Raw genomic sequence first — 24,172 nt, 5'->3', positions numbered from 1 at the left:
TCTGGGCCTGTATATATTTCAAAAGTGCCTTCAGATGCACTCTCCGTCAATCGATCACAATCAAAATCATATTTAACATACCGACCAAATGATTTATTTTCCACAGTGCTCTTATGTACAGAAAACACATTTGCCATCACATTTCAGTATATATGTACCTGTTGACCAACCAGTTAAACTTGAGACTCGGCTGGAAGATCTGACCCCATGTTTAAAGGTGTGTACCTCAGTCTGCACTGATGCCACTATATCTGAAATGGTATTAGGAACATAGGAACAGGAGTAGGCCATTCAGCCCCTCGAGCCTGCTCCGCCATTCAATGAGATCATGGCTGATCTGCGACCCCATTCCACATATCCGCCTTTGGCCCAGATCCCTTAGTACCTGCAGTTAACAAAAAACTATCAATCTCCGATTTAAAATTAACAATTGATCTAGCATCATTTGCCGTTTGTGGAAGAGAGTTCCAAACTTCTACCACCCTTTGTGTGTAGAAGTGTTTCCTAAATTCACTCCTGAAAAGTCGAGATCTAGTATGATTTGGACAGGTTGGGTGATTGGGCAAATGCATGGCAGATGCAGTATAATGTGGATAAATGTGAGGTTATCCACATTGCTGGCAAAAACAGGAAGGCAGTTTATTATCTGAATGGCAATAGATTGAGTGAAGGGGAAGTAGAACGAGACCTGGGTGTCCTTGTGCACCAGTCGCTGAAGGTAAGCATGCAGGTGCAGCAGGCGGTTAAGAAGGCAAATGGTATGTTGGCCTTCGTAGCGAGAGGATTCGAGTACAGGAACAAGGATGTCTTGCTGCAGTTGTACAGGGCCTTGGTGAGACCACACCTTGAGTATTGTGTGCAGTTTTGGTCGCCTTATCTGAGGAAGGATGTTCTTACCATGGAGGGAGTGCCGCGAAGATTCACCAGACTGATACCTGGGATGGCAGGAATGACGTATGAGGAGAGATTGGGTCGATTGGGCTTATACTCGCTGGAGTTTAGAAGAATGAGAGGGGATCTCATTGAAACTTATAAAATTCTAACAGAACCAGACAGACTAAATGCAGGAAGGATGTTCCCGATGGCCGGGGAGTCCAGAACCAGGGGTCACAGTCTAAGGATAAGGGGTATGCCATTTAGGACAGAGATGAGGAGGAATTTCTTCACCCAGAGAATGGTGAACCTGTGGAATTCTCTATCACAGAAGGCAGTTGAAGCCAATTCATTAAATATATTCAAGAAGGAGTTAGATATATTTCGTAAAGCTAAAGGGATCAAGGGATATGGGGAGAAGGCAGGGACAGGGCACTGAATTTGGATGATCAGCCATGATCTCATTGAATGGCGGAGCATGCTCGAGGGGCCGAATGGCCTACTCCTGCTCCTATCTTCTATGTTTCTTCTATGTATTGCCTGACACCTGGCAGCAGTATTACTACCTGCTAGGGCCAAAGAGAATATCATTCCCAGTACATTGGAAAATAGCAGGGAATACAACAGCAAGGAAATGGTTGATATTTTGGAAAGAAATCTTTGACACGTCTGATTTTAACTTTCGGCAGTGGCGGAAACTGAACAGAGATGAATCGGCTTCTCGTTACACACCCAAGCTCAGTGACTTCAATGGAAAGGAAAATCAGGATGGGGTGTACAGTGGCCGTCCAATCCACGACTGTGCAATTTCCACCACTGCAGAAAATTATAATCAGCCCTGTCTCACCTTCTGACTCCCCAAATCCTTTCCGCCATCTATAAGGCACAAATCAGGAGTGTGAGGGAATACTCTCCACTTGTCTGGATGAGTGCAGCTCCAACAACACTCAAGAAACTCGACACCATCCAGGACCAAGCAACCTGCTTGATCAGCACCCCATCTACCACCTTAAACAGTCACTCCCTCCACCGCCGGTGCACTGTGGCTGCAGTATAGGGATACACGGGTCTTTTTCAGGATGGCAGGCTGTGACTAGTAGGGTGCCGCAAGGATCATTGCTTGGGCCCCAGCTATTCACAATCTAGATCAATGATTTGGATGAGGGGATTAAATGTAACATTTCCAAATTTGCTGATGATACAAAGCTAGGTGGCAGTGTCAGTTGTGAAGAGGATGGGAAGTGGATGTGAAGAGGCTTCAAGGGGACCTCAACAGGCTCAGTGAGTGGGCAAGAACATGGCAGTTGGAATATAATGTGGATAAATGTGAAGTTATCCACTTTGGTAGAAAAACAGATAGGCAGAGTATTTCCTAAATGGTGAAAGATTGGGGAATGCAGATGCTCAATGGGACCTGGGTGTCCTTATACATGAGTCACTGAAAGTGAATGTGCACATGCAGCAAGCCATTAGGAAGGCAAATGGTATGCTGGCCTTCATTACAAGAGGATTTGAGTACAGGAGTAAAGAAGTCTTACTCCAATTATATAGAGCCTTAGTGAGACCACACCTGGAGAACTGTGTACAATTTTGGTCTCTTTACCTAAGGAAGGATATACTTGTCATAGAGGGAGTGCAATGAAGGTTCACAAGAATGATTCCTGGGATGGCGGGACTGTCGTATGAGAAGTGATTGAGTAAACTAGGCCTGTATTCTCTTGAATTCAGAAGAATGAGAGGGGATCTCATTGAAGCATACAAAATTATTACAGGGCTTGATAGGGTGGATGCTGGGAGAATGTCTCCCTTGGCTGGGGAGTCTAGAACCAGGGGCCACAGCCTCAGGATAAAGGGTAGGCCGTTCAGGACTGAGATGAGAAGATATTTCTTCACACAGAGGGTGGTGAATCTTTGGAATTCTCCACCCCAGAGGGCTGTGGAGGCTCAGTCATTGGGTATATTCAAAACAGAAGTCGATAGATTTCTGACTAGTAAGGGCATCAAGGGATATAGCGATAGGACCGGTGAATGGAGTTGAGGCAGAAGATCAGCCATGATCTCATTGAATGGCGGAGCAGGCTCAAAGGGCCGAATGGCCGACTCCTGCTCATATTTCTTATATTCTTATGTTCTTATGTAGCAACCTACCAAGGCTTCTACAACAGCAACTCCCAAAACTGCAACCTCCACCACCTAGAAGGACAAGGGCAGCAGGCGCATGGGAAAGCCATCACCGCCAAGTTCCCCTCCAAGTTACACACCATCCTGACTTGGAAACATAGCATTGTTCCTTCATCGTAGTTGGGTCAGAATCCTAGAACTCCCTCCCTAACAGTACTGTGGGAATACCATCACCACATAGACTGCAGTGGTTCAAGAAGGTGGCTCATCACCACCTTTTCAAGGGCAATTAGGAATGGGCAATAAATGCTGGCCATGCCAGTGATGTCCACATCCCAGGAACGAATATAAAAAAAAATCAGAAAAAGCAAGGGGAGGAAAATCAAAATGCATCGACAATTTAAAAATAAAAGCATTTTTGTGTGTAGTGTACATTTCTAGACTTAGAGTCCAAATCTAACAACATGCAACATTTACATAGCAATAAGAAAATAAGAACATAAGAAATAGGAGCAGGAGTAGGCCATTTGGCCCTTTGAGCCTGCTCCGCCATTCAATATGTTCATGGCTGATCTTTTGCCTCATCTCCACTTTCCTGAACTATCCCCATACCCCTTGATTCCCTTAATATTCAAAAATATATCGATCTCTGTCTTGAATATGCTTAACGACTGAGCCTCCACAGCCCTCTGGGGTAGAGAATTCCAAAGATTCACCACCCTCTGAGTGAAGAAATTTCTCATAATCTCAGTCCTAAATGGCTGACCCCTTATTCTGAGACTGTGACCCCCTGGTTCTAGACTTCCCCAGCCAGGGAAAACATCCTCCCTACATCTCAAGCCCTGTAAGAATTTTGTTTGTTTCAATGAGATCACCTCTCATTCTTCTAAACTCTAGAGAATATAGGCCTAGTCTACTCTAATCCTCATGTACTGGAGCATTCTTAAATAAGGAAGAGAGGCCTATGGTGGACACTGAACATGGAGAAAGGAAAGAAAATACATTGGGAACTGGTGGGAATACATTCACTTGATGCTTGTATTCAACCCTTTCCCTTCAAACAGGATCTCTTGTGTAAAAGTACAGTATACCTTACAATAAAATTACTTTTCCAAAATTACTGCCCTTCTCCCTTTTAAGATAAAGAGTATAATGCATTATATTCTATTATTGTGCTCAAGACCTAATATTCAGCACATAGAACCTGTGTGATTTATGCCACCAGGTTAGTAGATGTTAAAGTCTTATATTCCTCACAAAATTGTTTTAGGCCCTGAAAACCAGTATTCGGTGCTGAGTACTGGTGAGGGCTATGGTTCCTCTGGGGAGTGCAGCCAGAGCCAAGTCCACAGCACCATGGAAGGCTCAGCTGCACAGGTGGGGGGGAAGAGGAGAGGGAGAGCGATAGTGATAGGATGGGCGGCGCAGACACGATGGGCCGAAGGGCCTCTTTCTGTGCTGTAAAACTCTATGACTCTATGACTCTATGACGATCACACTGCTGGGAATGTACTATAGACCCCCAAACAGTGAGAGGGAGATAGAGGAATAAATATGTAGACAAATTTCTGAGAAGTGCAAAAACTATAGGGTAATAATAGTAGGGGATTTCAATTACCCCAATATTAACTGGGATAAAATTAGCGTGAAGGGTATAGAGGGTGCGGAATTCCTAAAATGCATCCAGGAGAACTTTTTTAGCCAGTATGTAGCAAGTCCAACAAGTTGAGGGGGCAGTTCTGGACTTAGTTTTAGGGAATGAAGCTGGGCAGGCAGAAGGCGTATCAGTGGGGGAGCATTTTGGTGCTAGTGACCATAATTCTGTTAGATTTAAGGTAGCTATGGAAAAGGACAAGGATAGACCAGGAATAAAAGTGCAAGGGTGCAATTAAAAAGGATATTAGGAAAGCAAAGAGAGAGCATGAAAAATTCTTGGCAAGTAAAATCAAGGAAAACCCAAAGATGTTTTATAAATATATTAAGAGTAAGAGGATAACTAAAGAAAGGGTAGTGGCTATTAGAGATCATGAGGCTAATCTGTGTGTGGAGGCGGGAGACATCGGTAGGATTCTTAATGAATACTTTGCGTCTGTTTTCACAAAGGAGAGGGGCGAAGCAGACATTGCTATCATGGGGGAGGAGTGTGAAATATTAGATGAAATAAACACAGTGAGAGAGGAAGTATTAAAAGTGGATAAACCCCCAGTCCCGGATGAAATGTATCCCAGGCTGTTAAGTGAAGCAAAAGAGGAAATAGCAGAGGCCCTGACCTTCATTTTTCAATCCTCTCTGGCTTCAGGTGTGGTGCCGGAGGACTGGAGGACTGCTAATGTGGTACCCTTGTTTAAAAAGGGAGAAAAGGATAGACTGAGTAATTACAGGCCAGTCAGCCTAACCTCAGTAGTGGGAAAATTATTGGAAAGAATTCTGAAGGACAGGATAAATCTTCATTTAGAAAGACACGGATTAATCAAGGATAGTCAGCATGGATTTGTTAAGGGAAGGTTGTGTCTGACAAACTTGATTGAATTTTTTGAGGAGGTAACAAGGAGGGTAGATGAGGATAGTGCGTTTGATGTAGTGTATATGGACTTTAGCAAAGCTTTTGATAAGGTTCCACATGGCAGACTGGTCACGAAGTTAAAAGTCCATGGGATCCAGGGCAAAAGTGTCAAGTTGGATTCAAAACTGGCTCGGAGGCAGGAAGCAGAGGGTACTGGTTGATGGGTGTTTTTGTGACTGGAAGGCTGTTTCCAGTGGGGTTCCGCAGGGCTCAGTAATAGGTTCCTTGCTTTTTGTGGTATATATCAATGATCTAGACTTGGATATAGGGGGTAGAAAGGACATATTTCCCTTAGCAGAGGGGTCAAAAACCAAGTGGCACAGATTTAAAGTAATTGGTGGAAGGTTTAGAGGGGATTTGAGGGGAAATGTCTTCACCCAGAGGGTTGTGGGGGTCTGGAACTCACTGCCTGAAAGGGTGGTAGAGGCAGGAACCCTAACCACATTTAAAAAGTACTTGGATGTGCACTTGGGATGCTCTAACCTGCAGGGCTACGGACCAAGAGCTGGGAAGTGGGATTAGGCTGGATAGCTCTTTGTTGGCCGGCGCGGACATGATGGGCCGAAATGGCCTCCTTCCGTGCTGTAACTTTCTATGATTCTCTATGATTCTAAAATCCAAGGGCCATGATTCTGGTGGTTACATTAACATAGAAACACAGAAACATAGAAGACAGGAGCAGGAGTAGGCCATTTGGCCCCTCGAGCCTGCTCCGCCATTCAATGAGATCATGGCTGATCATCCAAATTCAGTACCCTGTCCCTGCCTTCTCCCCATATCCCTTGATCCCTTTAGCCTTAAGAAATATATCCAACTCCTTCTTGAATATATTTAATGAACTGGCCTCCACCGCCCTTTGTGGCAGAGAATTCCACAGGTTCACCACTCTCTGGGTGAAGAAATTCCTCCTCATTTCTGTCCTAAATGGCTTACCCCTTATCCTTAGACTATGATCCCTGGCTCTGAACTCCCCGGCCATCGGAAACATCCTTCCTGCATCTAGTCTGTCCAGGCCTGACAGAATTTTATAGGTTTCTCATTCTTCTAAACTCCAGTGAGTATAAGCCCAATCGACACAACCTCTCCTCATACGTCATTCCTGCCATCCCAGGTATCAGCCTGGTGAATCTTCGCTGCACTCCCTCCATGGCAAGAACGTCCTTCCTCAGATAAGGTGACCAAAACTGCACACAATACTCAAGGTGCGGCCTCACCAAGGCCCTGTACAACTGCAGCAAGACATCCTTGTTCCTGTACTCGAACCCTCTTGCTACGAAGGCCAACATACCATTTGCCTTCTTAACCGCCTGCTGCACCTGCATGCTTACCTTCAGCGACTGGTGCACAAGAACACCCAGGTCTCTTTGCACTTCCCCTTCTCCCAATCTATTGCCATTGAAATAATAGTCTACCTTCCTGTTTTTGCCACCAAAGTGGATAACCTCATATTTATCCACGTTATAGTGCATTTGCCATGTTTCTGCCCAATCACCCAACCTGTCCAAATCGTACTGGAGTTTCACGACATCCTCCTCACAGCATACACTCCCACCCAGCTTTGTGTCATCTGCAAATTTGGAGATGTTACATCCAATTCCCTCTTCCAGATCATTAACATATATTGTGAACAGCTGGGGTCCTAGGACCGATCCTTGCGGTACCCCAGTAGTCACTGCCTGTCACTCGGAAAACGACCCGTTTATTCCAACTCTTTGCTTTCTATCTACCAACCAGTTCTCTATCCAAGTCAATACCTTGCCCCCAATCCCATGTGCCTTACTTTTGCACGCTAATCTCTTATGCGGGACCTTATCGAAAGCCTTCTGAAAGTCCAAATATACCACATCCACTGGTTCTCCCTTATCTATTTTACCAGTTACATCCTCAAAAAATTCTAGTAGGTTAGTCAAGCATGATTTACCTTTTGTAATCCACTGGATTAGCATCGTATCCACTGGTGCCCTCCAGCATTGAGTGTGCAGAGTCAGCGGGAGGGCCCCTAATTTATATGGACCCCGTGGGCGCCTGTACAACATTGTCGCAAGTCCCCATGTGGTTGGAAATTCCTCTGCTTGTCTGCCATTGGTGCCCAGGTTTTCCCTCTCTCCCCCCACCAACCCCCCAAAACTCCTGGTATCTCTTCTTTAGTCCTGTGTAATGGGGCCGATCCAGATTTTTAGGGGAGAAGTCTGATTCTTTCACCTGTTCCCCCTCTGTCCACTCCAACGTGGGACATACCTGAACTGATCTGAAGGCCAATATGCCACATCTTACTTGATGAACCAGCTTCCAGTTATATACCGGGTCCTGACTGAGCAAAAGGAGACCCCGCCCCAGAGCCCACTCCAACAGTTCCCTCCCATTTTTTGATAGGGTCACCTGCACTCCTTCTGGAATTACAGCAAGAGCCCAGCAGAATCCTCCAGGAAATTCAAGCCTTACTGTCCAATTAACATTTCAAAAATAATCAACAATGCAATCATTTTAAGTGTTTGGCTATTCAGGTATGTCCTCTGCTACTCGGGTGCATGGAGATGTGTCATCAAATGAGGCAGAAAACAAGATGTTGCTAACAGCATCAGTTAGTGGTCTAAGCTTATTACAGCTTTCTGCTCTCTAAAAAAGAGATCATGAGCATTAATGTTCTTACATTATGTTAATACAGGAAACTTTCTGGTATCCGGCATGGACGGGACCGAGCTGGTGCCGGTCTATCAACAATGCTGGAGAATCGAGCGCTATAGGTTAAAAGATACGGAGCTCAGCGCTCTGTCTAAAGCAACATAACCTGTTGCTTAGCAACAGCTTCTAAACAATCAGCACAGCTTGCAAGCATCTCTGTAGCTTAGCAATGGCTTCAGTTAGACGCTTGCACAGCCAGAAATGAGTAGAAAAAGTAACTAAAAGTAAAAAAAGTTATCTGAACCGACTCCTGAATTCACCTCCGTTCAGTCCGTAAGGGTGACCCCGAGCTTCCGGTCGCCTGTCATTTTAATTCACCGCTCCATTCCCACTCGGACCTCACCGTCCTTGGCCTCTTGTATTGTTCCACGGAAGCTCAACGTAAACTCGAGGAACAGCACCTCATCTTCCGATTAGGCACTCTGCAGCCTTCCGGACTCAATATCGAGTTCAACAATTTCAGATCATAACCTCGGCCCCTATTTCATTTTTTCTTGTAATTTTTCCACTCCTTTCCCCCCCCCCTTTCCTTTTGTTTCTCTCTCACACCTGGCAGCTATCTCTTGCCCTGCCAGTACACTTTACACCTAATTTCAGCCTATTACCATCTCGTCTAGCTTCTAATACCTTTTATTGTCTCTTTTACTTCTTTTGTTTCTTTTATTCTTTTGTCGGATCGCAGCCCTGCCTCCGATCTATCTTCTTTTCTTTCCAGTTTTGAAGAAGGGTTCGACCCGAAACATCAACTCAAATTTCTCTCCATGGATGTTGCCTGACCTGCTGAGTTTTTCCAGCATTTTCTGTTGTTATTTCGGATTTCCGGTTATTTAGTGGCCGGTTAATCGAAAGTTTCCTGTACCAGCTACTTAATAATAACAATTAACAGCTTGTTAATGGCTCTTAATGCCGAATGATGACCAGAAATGTCCTTCAATTAAATATCAGGAAGACCAAATCCATTGTCTTTGGTCCCCGCCACAAACTCTGTTCCCTAGCCACCGACTCAATCCCTCTCCCTGGTCACTGTCTGAGGCTCCACCAGACTGTTTGCAACTATGGCATCCTACTTGACCCTGAGCTGAGCTTCCGACCCAATATCCTCTCCATCACCAAGGCCGCCTACTTCAACATCCGTAATATCGCCTGTCTCCGCCCCTCTTCAGCTCATCTGCTGCTGAAACCCTCATCCCTGCCTCTGTTACCTCCAGATTTGACTATTCCAACGCACTCCTGGCCGGCCCCCCACCTTACACCCTCCGTAAACTAGAGCTCCTCCAAAACTCTGCTGCTTATATCCTAACTCGCACAAAGTCCCGTTCACCCCACCACCCCTGTGTTTGGTGACCTACATTGGCTTCAGGCCTGGCAAACCCTCAATTTTAAAATTACTACATTAAAGGTGCTATATAAATGCAAATTGTTGCTGCTGTTGCCATTTGCTGGAGTGACTACTCCCTTGATCCTGACCTGAGTTGGGTGGCGTGCATTTTACAGCCATCCAAGCCATAGCATGCTGACCCTGAGTATCAGCTTACATTCAACATCATGGGCAAATGCCAAGCATGAAGAACACCTTCCCACTGAGATTGAGGGATCAGAAACAATATAGTGCTACAGAATGTAAAGGCCTGCAGCAGCTCAAAGGGGAAAAATTGCTAAGTTTGAAAATTGAAAAGCAGCAATACCTGGAAAGAATGTATTGGATCAGAGAGTGGCCCAATTTTCCAATGGGACTGTAGAAATTCTACTGTAGGAAGTGAAGCAGAGGAAGGGGCCCTCTTCAGGACTGAGCACCTTCTGCCCCTAAGTACAGCAACCCGCTGGGAAGCCAAAATGCTGGATGATTAGGTCCAAGGTAAGCAAGAATGAATTAATGCTACAAGACTGTCCACTGCCTATGGACTGGATATGATTGTTAGCAATATTAATTAAGAACACTCAACGCATTCAAATGATATTCATTTTTCCACTATTTTAATGAAAGCATGAACCTGTTTATGTTAAATGTGACAACACTCCATTAATATAGTGGATAGAGGAGTGTCATATCAGCGCTTCTAAGTGTGTCTCCACTACTGCCACTGTCAGCCAATGGCTCAGTGGGTAGCACTTTTGCCTCTGAGTCAGAAGGTTGTGGTTTCAAGTCCCACTCCAGGGACTTGCAGCACATAAGTCTAGGCTGACACTCCAGTGCAGTGCTGAGGGACTATAAATATAACCGACCTGTATGGCTGCTGTTTTATGAGCTCCCCAACTGGTATTTTAATGTTGTATTTAATGTATTTAATGTTGTATTTTAATATATCGTACTGTTAGTTTTTTAGTATTCTACTGTTTAGTATTTAGCATTCTAGTTTTAGTATTAGTAGTTTAGCTGTTTTTAAAAAAATATTCTACTGTTTAACCGACCTGTATGGCTTATGAGGGTAGCCACTGTTTTACGAGCTCGTCCACAACTTTCCACTTTATTTATTACTAGCTGGGGGGGCCCGGCATTGCCAAGGCTTTTTTGCAAAACAGCAGTTTACAGGGCCGCGCGGTTAACGGCCGGCCGCTGCCGCTCCCCCGCTCTGTGTCTCGGACCGAGCGGTTGTGAGGCCCGGCCCGAGTGACCCCAACTCTGAGGGGGAGAGAGAGAGACTGGGGGGGAGAGAGAGAGAGAGAGAGACGGGGGAGAGAGAGTAGAGAGACTGGGGGGAGAGAGAGGAGAGAGACTGGGGAGAGAGAGAGAGAGAGAGAATGGGGAGATAGAGAGAGAGAGAGAGAGACTGAGGGGGAGAGAGAGAGAGACTGGGGAGAGAGACGGGGAGAGAGAGAGAGACTGGGGGAGAGAGAGAGAGAGAGACGGGGAAGGGAGAGAGAGACTGGGGGGAGAGAGAGACTGGGGAGATAGAGAGAGAGAGAGAGAGAGCGCGAGAGAGAGATTGGGGGGAGAGAGAGAGAGACTGGAGGAGGGAGAGACTGGAGGAGAGAGAGAGATGGAGAGAGAGAGAGACTGTGAGAGAGAGACTGGAGGAGGGAGAGTCTGGAGGAGAGAGAGAGACTGGGAGACTGGGGGAGAGAGAGAGACTGGGAGAGAGAGAGAGAGCGCGAGACTGAGGGGCGAGAGAGAGAGAGACAGGGAGAGAGAGAGAGAAACTGGGGGAGAGAGAGAGAGACTGGGGAAGAGATAGAGAGACTGGGAGACAGAGAGAGAGAGACTGAGAGACAGAGAGAGAGATAAAGAGACGGGGAGAGAGAGAGATTGGGGGGAGAGAGAGGGAGAGGGCTAGAAATTCGGTATCACCCCATTTGGAGAGGGAAGGAGAGAGAGAGAGAGAGAGAGAGGGAAAGAGAGAGAGAGAGGGAAGGAGCGAGAGACAGAGAGAGGGAAGGAGAGAGAGACAGAGAGAGAGAGGGAAGGAGAGAGAGACAGAGAGAGAGGGAAGGAGAGAGAGAGAGAGGGAAGGAGAGAGAGACAGACAGAGACAGAGAGGGAAGGAGAGAGAGAGACTGGGGGAGAGAGAGAGAGATGGGAGAGAGAGAAAGAGTAGAGAGACTGGGGGGAGAGAGGGAGAGAGAGAGAGACGGGGAGATAGAGAGAGAGAGAGAGACTGGGGAGAGAGAGAGAGAGACTGGGGAGAGAGAGGAGAGAGACTGGGGAGAGAGAGAGAGAGAGAGACTGGGGAGAGAGAGAGACTGGGGGAGAGAGACGGGGGAGAGAGAGCAAGAGAGAGACTGGGGGAGAGAGAGAGAGAGAGAGAGACAGGGGAAGGGAGAGAGAGACTGGGGAGAGAGAGAGCTAGAGAGACTGGGAGGCACTCTTTAATATTTACATAAATGGATTGGCAAAACTACTTGAACAATCTACAGCACCCGGCCTCACCCTATATGAATCCAAGGTTAAATTCCTCCTCTATGCAGACGACCTGGTTCTGCTGTCACCAACTAAGGAGGGTCTACAGCAGAACCTGGACCTGCTGGAGTCGTACTGCCAGACTTGGGCCCTGACAATAAATCCCCAAAAAACCAAAGTCCTTGTGTTCCAGCAAAGATCCAAACATCAGGGACCCAAAATAAATTTCACAGCAGGAACAACCAAAATTGAACAAACCACTAACTACACATACTTGGGCTTAAAAATCAGTTCTACGGGAAACTTCAAACTGGCTGTGAATGAACTGAAAGAGAAAGCAAGAAGGGCTTTCTATGCCATCAAAAAATCAATCCAAATAGAAATCCCAATTAGCATTTGGCTCAAAATTTTCAAATCAGTAATTGAACCAATTGCGCTCTATGGCAGTGAGGTATGGGGACCGCTAACACAACAAGAATTTGGAAAATGGGACAAACACCCAATTGAGATCCTACATGCAGAATTCTGTAAAAGTATCCTCCGGACTCAAAGGAAAACAGTAAACAATGCATGCAGGGCGGAACTAGGCCAATATCCATTAATAATCACTATCCAAAAAAGAGCCACCAAATTTTGGAATCACCTACAAATGAGCAACCCCCAATGCTATCACTACGACGCCCTGAAATGCCAAGAGCTGACCATAAAGAAGAATACCCTCAGTCAACTAGTCCTGGGACTCAGTGAAGTAACTACTAACAATACTAACAATAACCAGCCCCAGGACAGTGACAGGGTAACACAAAGAATTCGACCCAACACAATCGTCGCTAAGCAAAAGGAAAAATATCTGACATATTGGGCAGAAACAACAAAAACCCAAAGCAAACTCAATTGCTACTTGGCCCTAAACAGACAATACAACACAGCTGATTACCTGACCATGGTAAAGGATAACAAACTGAGAAGAACCTTGACAAGGTACAGACTTAGCGAACATAGCCTAGCGATCGAAAAAGGCAGACACAGGCAGACCAGGCTGCCAAGAGAAGACAGGATATGCTCTCACTGCAGTCAGGGAGTAGTGGAGACAGAGATGCACTTCCTCACAGCCTGTGGAAAATATCAGGGCATCAGGGAGAATTTCTACCAAAAATTCTCACAAATATGCCCTGAATTCAGAAATCTGAATGACAACCAAAAACTCCCATTCCTACTGGGGGAGGAGAGAAGCTGTGTAACACTGGCGGCACACTATGTTACAGCTTGCCATGAACAGAGGGACAACCAGTAAACTAAGAGAAGAGTATATATAAACAATGCGAATGTATATTTATACACTCAGGGATATAACTGTTTATACACTGTATGAATAGAACTGCGTTTATGTGTTCAACCATAAATGTATTTTGATGCTTTGGCAACATAAGATGTACCTTATCATGCCAATACAGCGATTTGAATTTGAATTTGAATTGAGAGATAGAGAGACGGGGAGCAAGAGAGCGATTGGGGGGAGAGAGAGAGAGAGACTGGAGGAGGGAGAGACTGGAGGAGAGAGAGAGATGGAGAGAGAAGAAATAGAGAAGAGAGGAAGAGGCCCGGCCCGAGTCACCCCAGCTGAGTAGGCTGGGCACAGTGAAAGCATTGATTTCTTTATGACAGCACAAAAACTGCTCTGACATCATAGCAGCTCTTCGACAACATAGTCACTCATTGCTAATGAGCGGAAAATGAGCGGAATTTTGAACGTTGTTTGGATACCGTCGGCACAAATTTTGTCTCACTGAAACGTAAATACGCTTATGATCGCTCCGGAATCGTAAGCTTTCTTTTGATGTAACACACGTGTAGGTACGCTCTATAACTTCTGCGTGTATAGAGAACGGACCGACAGACAGACAGACAGACAGACAGACAGAAGAGGTCTTTTATATATATAGGCTAGCTGGGGGTGCCCGGCGGTGCCAAGGCTTTTTCGAGGGCATGTTGTTGTTGGAAGAGAGAGAGAGAGCGACTGGGGGGGGGGTGGGGGGGGGTGCGGAAGAGAGAGAGAGCGACTGGGGGGGGGGTGAGGGGGCGGCAGAGAGAGAGAGAGCGACTGAGCAGGGGGGAAAGAGAGAGAGCGAGTGGGGGGGAAGAGAGAGAGCGAGTGGGGGGGGAAGAGAGAGAGAGAGTGGGGGGGAAGAGAGAGAGTGAGTGGGGGGGAAGAGAGAGAGCGAGTGGGGGGGAAGAGAGAGAGCGCGAGTGGGGGGGAAGAGAGAGAGTGCGCGAGTGGGGGGGAAGAGAGAGAGCGAGTAGGGGGGAAGAGAGAGAGCGAGTGGGGGGGAAGAGAGAGCGAGTGGGGGGGAAGAGAGAGAGCGAGTGGGGGGGAAGAGAGAGAGCGAGTGGGGGGGAAGAGAGAGAGCGAGTGGGGGGGAAGAGAGAGAGCGAGTGGGGGGGAAGAGAGAGAGCGAGTGGGGGGAAGAGAGAGAGCGAGTGGGGGGGAGCAGAGAGAGCGAGTGGGGGGGGGAAGAGAGAGCGAGTGGGGGGGAGAAGAGAGAGAGCGAGTGGGGGGGAGAAGAGAGAGAGCGAGTGGAGGGAACAGAGAGAGCGAGTGGGGGGAAGAGAGAGAGCGAGTGGGGGGGAAGAGAGAGAGCGAGTGGGGGGGAAGAGAGAGAGCGAGTGGGGGGGGAGCAGAGAGAGCGAGTGGGGGGGGAAGAGAGAGCGAGTGGGGGGGAAGAGAGAGAGCGAGTGGGGGGAGAAGAGAGAGAGCGACTGGGGGGGAAGAGAGAGCGACTGGGGGGGAAGAGAGAGCGACTGGGGGGGGAAGAGCGAGCGACTGGGGGGAGAAGAGAGAGCGAGTGGGGGGGAAGAGAGAGCGACTGGGGGGAAGAGAGAGCGACTGGGGGGGAAGAGAGAGCGACTGCGGGGGAAGAGAGCGACTGGGGGGGAAGAGAGAGCGACTGGGGGGGAAGAGAGAGAGACTGGGGGGGAAGAGAGATCGACTGGGGGGGGAAGAGAGAGCGACTGGGGCGGGAAGAGAGAGCGACTGCGGGGGGGAAGAGAGAGCGACTGGGGGGGAAGAGAGAGCGACTTGCGGGGGGGAAGAGAGGGCGACTGGGGGGGAAGAGAGAGCGACTGGGGGGGAAGACAGAGTGACTGGGGGGGGAATAGAGATCGACTGGAGGGGAAGAGAGAGCGACTGGGGGGAAGAGAGAGCGACTGGGGGGAAGAGAGAGCGACAGGGGAGGAAGAGAGAGCGACTGGGGAGGAAGAGAGAGCGACTGGGGGGGAAGAGAGAGCGACTGGTGGGGAAGAGAGAGCGACTGGAGGGGAAGAGAGAGCGACTGGGGGGGAAGAGAGAGCGACTGGGGGGGAAGAGAGAGAGCGAGTGCGGGAGAAGAGAGAGCGACTGCGGGGGAAGAGAGAGCGACTGGGGGGAAGAGAGAGCGACTGGGGGGGAAGAGAGAGCGACTGGGGGGGAAGAGAGAGCGACTGGGGGGGAAGAGAGAGTGACTGGGGGGGAAGAGAGAGCGACAGGGGAGGAAGAGAGAGCGACTGGGGAGGAAGAGAGAGCGACTGGGGGGAAGAGAGAGCGACTGGTGGGGAAGAGAGAGCGACTGGAGGGGAAGAGAGAGCGACTGGGGGGGAAGAGAGAGCGACTGGGGGGGAAGAGAGAGAGCGAGTGGGGAGAAGAGAGAGAATATGTGGGGGGGAAGAGAGAGAGCGAGTGGGGGGCAAGAGAGAGAGTGAGTGGGGGGAAGAGAGAGAGCGAGTGGGGGGAAAGAGAGAGAGCGGCTGGGGGGGAAGAGAGAGAGCAAGTGGGGGGGAAGAGAGAGAGCGAGTGGGGGGGAAGAGAGAGAGCGAGTGGGGGGGGAAGAGACAGCGCGTGAGTGGGGGGGAAGAGAGAGCGCGCGAGTGGGGGGGAAGAGAGAGCGCGCGAGTGGGGGGGAAGAGAGAGAGCGCGCGAGTGGGGGGGAAGAGAGAGAGCGAGTGGGGGGAAAAGAGAGAGCGAGTGGGGGGGAAGAGAGAGAGCGAGTGGGGGGGGTAGAGAGAGAGCGAGTGAGGGGGGAAGAGAGAGAGCGAGTGGGGGGGAAAGAGAGAGAGCGAATGGGGGGAAGAGAGAGAGCGAGTGGGGGGGAAGAGAGAGAGCGAGTGGGGGAAGAGAAAGAGCGAGTGGGGGGGGAAGAGAGAGAGCGAGTGGGGGGGAAGAGAGAGAGCGAGTGGGGGGAAGAGAGAGAGCGAGTGGGGGGGAACAGAGAGAGCGAGTGGGGGGGAAGAGAGATCGAGTGGGGGGGGAAGAGAGAGAGCGAGTGGGGGGAGAAGAGAGAGAGCGAGTGGGGGGGGAAGAGAGAGCGACAGGGGGGGGAAGAGAGAGCGACTGGGGGGGGAGAAGAGAGAGTGACTGGGGGGGGAAGAGAGAGAGTGGGGGGGAAGAGAGAGCGAGTGGGGGGGAAGAGAGAGCGAGTGGGGTGGAAGAGAGAGCGACTGGGGGGGAAGAGAGAGCGACTGGGGGGGAAGAGAGAGCGACTGGGGGGGAAGAGCGAGCGACTGCGGGGGAAGAGAGCGACTGGGGGGGAAGAGAGAGTGACTGGGGGGGACGAGAGAGCGACTGGGGGGACGAGAGAGCGACTGCGGGGGTGAAGAGAGAGCGACTGGGGGGGGAAGAGAGAGCGACTCGGGGGGTAAGAGAGAGTGACTGGGGGGGAAGAGAGAGCGACTGGGGGGGAAGAGAGAGCGACTGGGGGGGAAGAGAGAGCGACTGCGGGGGGGAAGAGAGGGCGACTGGGGGGGAAGAGAGAGCGACTGTGGGGGGAAGACAGAGTGACTGGGGGGGGAAGAGAGATCGACTGGAGGGGAAGAGAGAGCGACTTGGGGGGGAAGAGAGAGCGACTGGGGGGAAGAGAGAGCGACAGGGGAGGAAGAGAGAGCGACTGGGGAGGAAGAGAGAGCGACTGGGGGGGAAGAGAGAGCGACTGGTGGGGAAGAGAGAGCGACTGGAGGGGAAGAGAGAGCGACTGGGGGGGAAGAGAGAGCGACTGGGGGGGGGAAGAGAGAGCGACTGGGGGGAAGAGAGAGCGACTGGGGGGGAAGAGAGAGAGCGAGTGCGGGAGAAGAGAGAGCGACTGCGGGGGAAGAGAGAGCGACTGGGGGGAAGAGAGAGCGAGTGTGGGGGAAGAGAGAGCGACTGGGGGGGAAGAGAGAGCGACTGGGGGGGAAGAGAGAGCGACTGGGGGGGAAGAGCGAGCGACTGCGGGGGAAGAGAGCGACTGGGGGGGAAGAGAGAGTGACTGGGGGGGACGAGAGAGCGACTGGGGGGGACGAGAGAGCGACTGCGGGGGTGAAGAGAGAGCGACTGGGGGGGGAAGAGAGAGAGCGACTCGGGGGGTAAGAGAGAGTGACTGGGGGGGAAGAGAGAGCGACTGGGGGGGAAGAGAGAGAGCGACTGGGGGGGAAGAGAGAGCGACTGCGGGGGGGAAGAGAGGGGCGACTGGGGGGGAAGAGAGAGCGACTGGGGGGGGAAGACAGAGTGACTGGGGGGGGAAGAGAGATCGACTGGAGGGGAAGAGAGAGCGCGACTGGGGGGGAAGAGAGAGCGACTGGGGGGAAGAGAGAGCGACAGGGGATGAAGAGAGAGCGACTGGGGAGGAAGAGAGAGCGACTGGGGGGAAAGAGAGAGCGACTGGTGGGGAAGAGAGAGCGACTGGAGGGGAAGAGAGAGCGACTGGGGGGGAAGAGAGAGCGACTGGGGGGAAGAGAGAGAGCGAGTGGGGGAGAAGAGAGAGAGTATGTGGGGGGGAAGAGAGAGAGCGAGTGGGGGGCAAGAGAGACAGTGAGTGGGGGGGGAAGAGAGAGAGCGAGTGGGGGGAAAGAGACAGAGCGGCTGGGGGGGAAGAGAGAGAGCAAGTGGGGGGGAAGAGAGAGAGCGAGTGGGGGGGAAGAGAGAGAGCGAGTGGGGGGGAAGAGACAGCGCGTGAGTGGGGGGGGAAGAGAGAGCGCGCGAGTGGGGGGGAAGAGAGAGCGCGCGAGTGGGGGGGAAGAGAGAAAGCGCGCGAGTGGGGGGGAAGAGAGAGAGCGAGTGGGGGGAAAAGAGAGAGCGAGTGGGGGGGGAAGAGAGAGAGCGAGTGGGGGGGTAGAGAGAGAGCGAGTGAGGGGGGGAAGAGAGAGAGCGAGTGGGGGGGGAAGAGAGAGAGCGAATGGGGGGAAGAGAGAGAGCGAGTGGGGGGGGAAGAGAGAGAGCGAGTGGGGGAAGAGAAAGAGCGAGTGGGGGGGGGAAGAGAGAGAGCGAGTGGGGGGGAAGATAGAGAGCGAGTGGGGGGGAACAGAGAGAGCGAGTGGGGGGAACAGAGAGAGCGAGTGGTGGGGAAGAGAGAGCGAGTGGGGGGGGAAGAGAGAGAGCGAGTGGGGGGAGAAGAGAGAGAGCGAGTGGGGGGGAAGAGAGAGCGACAGGGGGGGAAGAGAGAGCGACTGGGGGGGAGAAGAGAGAGTGACTGGGGGGGGGAAGAGAGAGAGAGTGGGGGGGAAGAGAGAGCGAGTGGGCGGGGGGAAGAGAGAGCGAGTGGGGGGGAAGAGAGAGCGACTGGAGGGGAAGAGAGAGCGACTGGGGGGGAAGAGAGAGCGACTGGGGGGAAGAGCGAGCGACTGCGGGGGAAGAGAGCGACTGGGGGGGAAGAGAGAGTGACTGGGGGGGACGAGAGAGCGACTGGGGGGGGACGAGAGAGCGACTGGGGGGGACGAGAGAGCGACTGCGGGGGTGAAGAGAGAGCGACTGGGGGGGGAGAGAGAGAGCGACTCGGGGGGTAAGAGAGAGTGACTGGGGCGGAAGAGAGAGCGACTGGGGGGGGAAGAGAGAGCGACTGGGGGGGAAGAGAGAGCGACTGGGGGGGAAGAGAGAGCGACTGGGGGGGAAGAGAGCGCGACTGGGGGGGGAAGAGAGAGCGACTGGGGGGAAGAGAGAGCGACTGGGGGGGAAGATGAGAGCGACTGGGGGGGAAGAGAGAGCGACTGGGGGGAAGAGAGAGCGACTGGGGGAAGAGAAAGCGACTGGGGGGGAAGAGAGAGCGACTGGGGGGGGAGAGAGAGGCGACTGGGGGGAAGAGAGAGCGACTGGGGGGGAAGAGAGAGCGACTGGGGGGGAAGAGAGAGCGACTGGGGGGGAAGAGAGAGCGACTGGGGGGCAAGAGAGAGCGACTGGGGGAAGAGAGAGCGACTGGGGGGGAAGAAGAGAGCAACTGGGGGGAAGAGAGAGCGACTGGGGGGAAGAGAGAGCGACTGGGGGGTTAGAGAGCGACTGGGGGGGAAGAGAGAGAGCGACTGGGGGGGGAGAGAGAGCGACTGGGGGGGAGAGAGAGCTACAGTGGGGGAGAGAGAGAGCGACTGGGGGGGAAGAGAGAGCGACTGGGGGGGAAGAGAGAGCGACTGGGGGGAAGAGAGAGCGACTGGGGGAAGAGAGGGTGACTGGGGGGGAAGAGAGAAGCGACTGGGGGGGGAAGAGAGAGCGACTGGGGGGGAGAGAAAGCGACTGGGGGGAAGAGAGAGCGACTGGGGGGAAGAGAGAGCGACTGGGGGGAAGAGAGAGGCACTGGGGGGGAAGAGAGAGCGACTGGGGGGAAAGAGAGAGCGACTGGGGGAAAGAGAGAGCGACTGGGGGGGAAGAGGGAGCGACTGGGGGGGAAGAGAGAGCGACTGGGGGGAAGAGAGAGCGACTGTGGGGTTTAGAGAGCGACTGGGGGGGGAAGAGAGAGAGCGACTGGGGGGTGAGAGAGAGCGACTGGGGGGGAGAGAGAGCGACAGTGGGGGAGAGAGAGGAGCGACTGGGGGGGAAGAGAGAGTGACTGGGGGGGAAGAGAGAGCGACTGGGGGGGAAGAGAGAGCGACTGGGGGGAAGAGAGAGTGACTGGGGGGGAAGAGAGAGCGACTGGGGGGGAAGAGAGAGCGACTGGGGGGAAAGAGAGAGCGACTGGGGGGAAGAGAGAGCGACTGGGGGGAATAGAGAGCGACTGGGGGGAAGAGAGAGCAACTGGGGGGGTTAGAGAGCGACTGGGGGGGAAGAGAGAGCGACTGGGGGGGGGAGAGAGAGCGACTGGTGGGGAGAGAGAGCGACAGTGGGGGGGGGAGAGAGAGCGACTGGGGGGGGGAGAGAGAGCGACTGGGGGGGGGAAAGAACTCCCTGCCCCCCTCTCCCTCACACTCCTCCCCCTCTCACTCCCCCCCTCTCCCTCACACTATCCCCCCTCTCCCTCACACTCCCCCCCTCTCCCTCAAACTCCCACCCCTCTCCCTCACACTCCCACCCCCCTCTCCCTCACACTTCATCCGCCACACTCCCCCCCCCCTCTCCGTCACACTCCCGCGAGTGGGGGGGAAGAGAGAGAGCGAGTGGGGGGGGAGAGAGATCGAGTGGGGGGGGAAGAGAGAGCGACTGGTGGGGAAGAGAGAGCGACTGGGGGGAAGAGAGAGCGACTGGGGGGTTAGAGAGCGACGGGGGGGGAAGAGAGAGAGCGACTGGGGGGGAGAGAGAGAGCGACTGGGGGGGGAGAGCGGAGCGACAGTGGGGGGGAGAGAGAGCGACTGGGGGGGAAGAGAGAGCGACTGGGGGGGAAGAGAGAGCAACTGGGGGGGAAGAGAGAGCGACTGGGGGGGAAGAGAGAGCGGACTGGGGGGGAAGAGAGAGCGACTGGGGGGGAAGAGAGAGCGACTGGGGGGGAAGAGAGAGCGACTGGGGGGAAGAGAGAGCGACTGGGGGGAAAGAGAGAGCGACTGGGGGGAAGAGAGAGCGACTGGGGGGGAAGAGAGAGCTACTGGGGGGGAAGAGAGAGCGACTGGGGGGAAGAGAGAGCTACTGGGGGGTTAGAGAGCGACTGGGGGGGAAGAGAGAGAGCGACTGGGGGGGGAGAGAGAGCGACTGGGGGGAAGAGAGAGCGACAGTGGGGGGGAGAGAGAGCGACTGGGGGGGGAGAGAGAGCGACTGGGGGGGAAGAGAGAGCGACTGGGGGGGAAGAGAGAGGGACTGGGGGGAAGAGAGAGCGACTGGGGGGTTAGAGAGCGACTGGGCGGGAAGAGAGAGAGCGACTGGGGGGGGAGAGAGAGCGACTGGGGGGGAAGAGAGAGCGACTGCGGGGGGGAAGAGAGGGCGACTGGGGGGGAAGAGAGAGCGACTGGGGGGGGAAGACAGAGTGACTGGGTGGGGAAGAGAGATCGACTGGAGGGGAAGAGAGAGCGACTGGGGGGGAAGAAGAGAGCGACTGGGGGGAAGAGAGAGCGACAGGGGAGGAAGAGAGAGCGACTGGGGAGGAAGAGAGAGCGACTGGGGGGGGAAGAGAGAGCGACTGGTGGGGAAGAGAGAGCGACTGGAGGGGAAGAGAGAGCGACTGGGGGGGAAGAGAGAGCGACTGGGGGGGAAGAGAGAGCGACTGGGGGGAAGAGAGAGCGACAGGGGAGGAAGAGAGAGCGACTGGGGAGGAAGAGAGAGCGACTGGGGGGGAAGAGGAGAGCGACTGGTGGGGAAGAGAGGAGCGACTGGAGGGGAAGAGAGAGCGACTGGGGGGGAAGAGAGAGCGACTGGGGGGGAAGAGAGAGAGCGAGTGCGGGAGAAGAGAGAGCGACTGCGGGGGAAGAGAGAGCGACTGGGGGGAAGAGAGAGCGACTGGGGGGGAAGAGAGGAGCGACTGGGGGGGAAGAGAGAGCGACTGGGGGGGAAGAGAGAGTGACTGGGGGGGAAGAGAGAGCGACAGGGGAGGAAGAGAGAGCGACTGGGGAGGAAGAGGGAGCGACTGGGGGGGAAGAGAGAGCGACTGGTGGGAAGAGAGAGCGACTGGAGGGGAAGAGAGAGCGACTGGGGGGGAAGAGAGAGCGACTGGGGGGGGAAGAGAGAGAGCGAGTGGGGGAGAAGAGAGAGAGTATGTGGGGGGGAAGAGAGAGAGCGAGTGGGGGGCAAGAGAGAGAGTGAGTGGGGGGGAAGAGAGAGAGCGAGTGGGGGGAAAGAGAGAGAGCGGCTGGGGGGGAAGAGAGAGAGCAAGTGGGGGGGAAGAGAGAGAGCGAGTGGGGGGGAAGAGAGAGAGCGAGTGGGGGGGGAAGAGACAGCGCGTGAGTGGGGGGGGAAGAGAGAGCGCGCGAGTGGGGGGGAAGAGAGAGCGCGCGAGTGGGGGGGAAGAGAGAGAGCGCGCGAGTGGGGGGGAAGAGAGAGAGCGAGTGGGGGGAAAAGAGAGAGCGAGTGGGGGGGAAGAGAGAGAGCGAGTGGGGGGGGTAGAGAGAGAGCGAGTGAGGGGGGAAGAGAGAGAGCGAGTGGGGGGGGAAGAGAGAGAGCGAATGGGGGGAAGAGAGAGAGCGAGTGGGGGGGAAGAGAGAGAGCGAGTGGGGGAAGAGAAAGAGCGAGTGGGGGGGGAAGAGAGAGAGCGAGTGGGGGGGAAGAGAGAGAGCGAGTGGGGGGGAAGAGAGAGAGCGGAGTGGGGGGGTACAGAGAGAGCGAGTGGGGGGGAAGAGAGATCGAAGTGGGGGGGGAAGAGAGAGAGAGCGAGTGGGGGGAGAAGAGAGGGAGCGAGTGGGGGGGAAGAGAGAGCGACGGGGGGGGAAGAGAGAGCGACTGGGGGGGAGAAGAGAGAGTAATTGGGGGGGGGAAGAGAGAGAGAGTGGGGGGGAAGAGAGAGCGAGTGGGGGGGAAGAGAGAGCGAGTGGGGGGGAAGAGAGAGCGACTGGGGGGGAAGAGAGAGCGACTGGGGGGGAAGAGAGAGCGACTGGGGGGGAAGAGCGAGCGACTGCGGGGGAAGAGAGCGACTGGGGGGGAAGAGAGAGTGACTGGGGGGGACGAGGAGAGCGACTGGGGGGGACGAGAGAGCGACTGCGGGGGTGAAGAGAGAGCGACGGGGGGGGAAGAGAGAGCGACTCGGGGGGTAAGAGAGAGTGACTGGGGGGGAACAGAGAGCGACTGGGGGGGAAGAGAGAGCGACTGGGGGGGAAGAGAGAGCGACTGCGGGGGGGAAGAGAGGGCGACTGGGGGGGAAGAGAGAGCGACTGGGGGGGGAAGACAGAGTGACTGGGGGGGGAAGAGAGATCGACTGAGGGGAAGAGAGAGCGACTGGGGGGGAAGAGAGAGCGACTGGGGGAAGAGAGAGCGACAGGGGAGGAAGAGAGAGCGACTGGGGAGGAAGAGAGAGCGACTGGGGGGGAAGAGAGAGCGACTGGTGGGGAAGAGAGAGCGACTGGAGGGGAAGAGAGAGCGACTGGGGGGGAAGAGAGAGCGACTGGGGGGGAAGGGAGAGAGCGAGTGCGGGAGAAGAGAGAGCGACTGCGGGGGAAGAGAGAGCGACTGGGGGAAGAGAGAGCGAGTGGGGGGGAAGAGAGAGCGACTGGGGGGGAAGAGAGAGCGACTGGGGGGGGAAGAGAGAGCGACTGGGGGGAAGAGCGAGCGACTGCGGGGGAAGAGAGCGACTGGGGGGGAAGAGAGAGTGACTGGGGGGACGAGAGAGCGACTGGGGGGGGACGAGAGAGCGACTCTGCGCGGGGTGAAGAGAGAGCGACGGGGGGGGAAGAGAGAGCGACTCGGGGGGTAAGAGAGAGTGACTGGGGGGAAGAGAGAGCGACTGGGGGGAAGAGAGAGCGACTGGGGGGGAAGAGAGAGCGACTGCGGGGGGGAAGAGAGGGCGACTGGGGGGAAGAGAGAGCGACTGGGGGGGGAAGACAGAGTGACTGGGGGGGGAAGAGAGATCGACTGGAGGGGAAGAGAGAGCGACTGGGGGGGAAGAGAGAGCGACTGGGGGAAGAGAGAGCGACAGGGAGGAAGAGAGAGCGACTGGGGAGAAGAGAGAGCGACTGGGGGGGAAGAGAGAGCGACTGGTGGGGAAGAGAGAGCGACTGGAGGGGGAAGAAGAGAGCGACTGGGGGGGAAGAGAGAGCGACTGGGGGGAAGAGAGAGAGCGAGTGGGGAGAAGAGAGAGAGTATGTGGGGGGGAAGAGAGAGAGCGAGTGGGGGCAAGAGAGAGAGTGAGTGGGGGGGAAGAGAGAGAGCGAGTGGGGGGAAAGAGAGAGAGCGGCTGGGGGGGGAAGAGAGAGAGCAAGTGGGGGGGAAAGAGAGAGAGCGAGTGGGGGGGAAGAGAGAGAGCGAGTGGGGGGGAAGAGAC

This window comes from Somniosus microcephalus, chromosome 7 (genome assembly GCF_052327205.1).
Source record: "Somniosus microcephalus isolate GS21.2 chromosome 7, FLI_Smic_1.0, whole genome shotgun sequence".
Classification (NCBI taxonomy): Eukaryota; Metazoa; Chordata; class Chondrichthyes; order Squaliformes; family Somniosidae; genus Somniosus; species Somniosus microcephalus.
Note: the sequence above shows the minus strand (reverse complement) of the source record.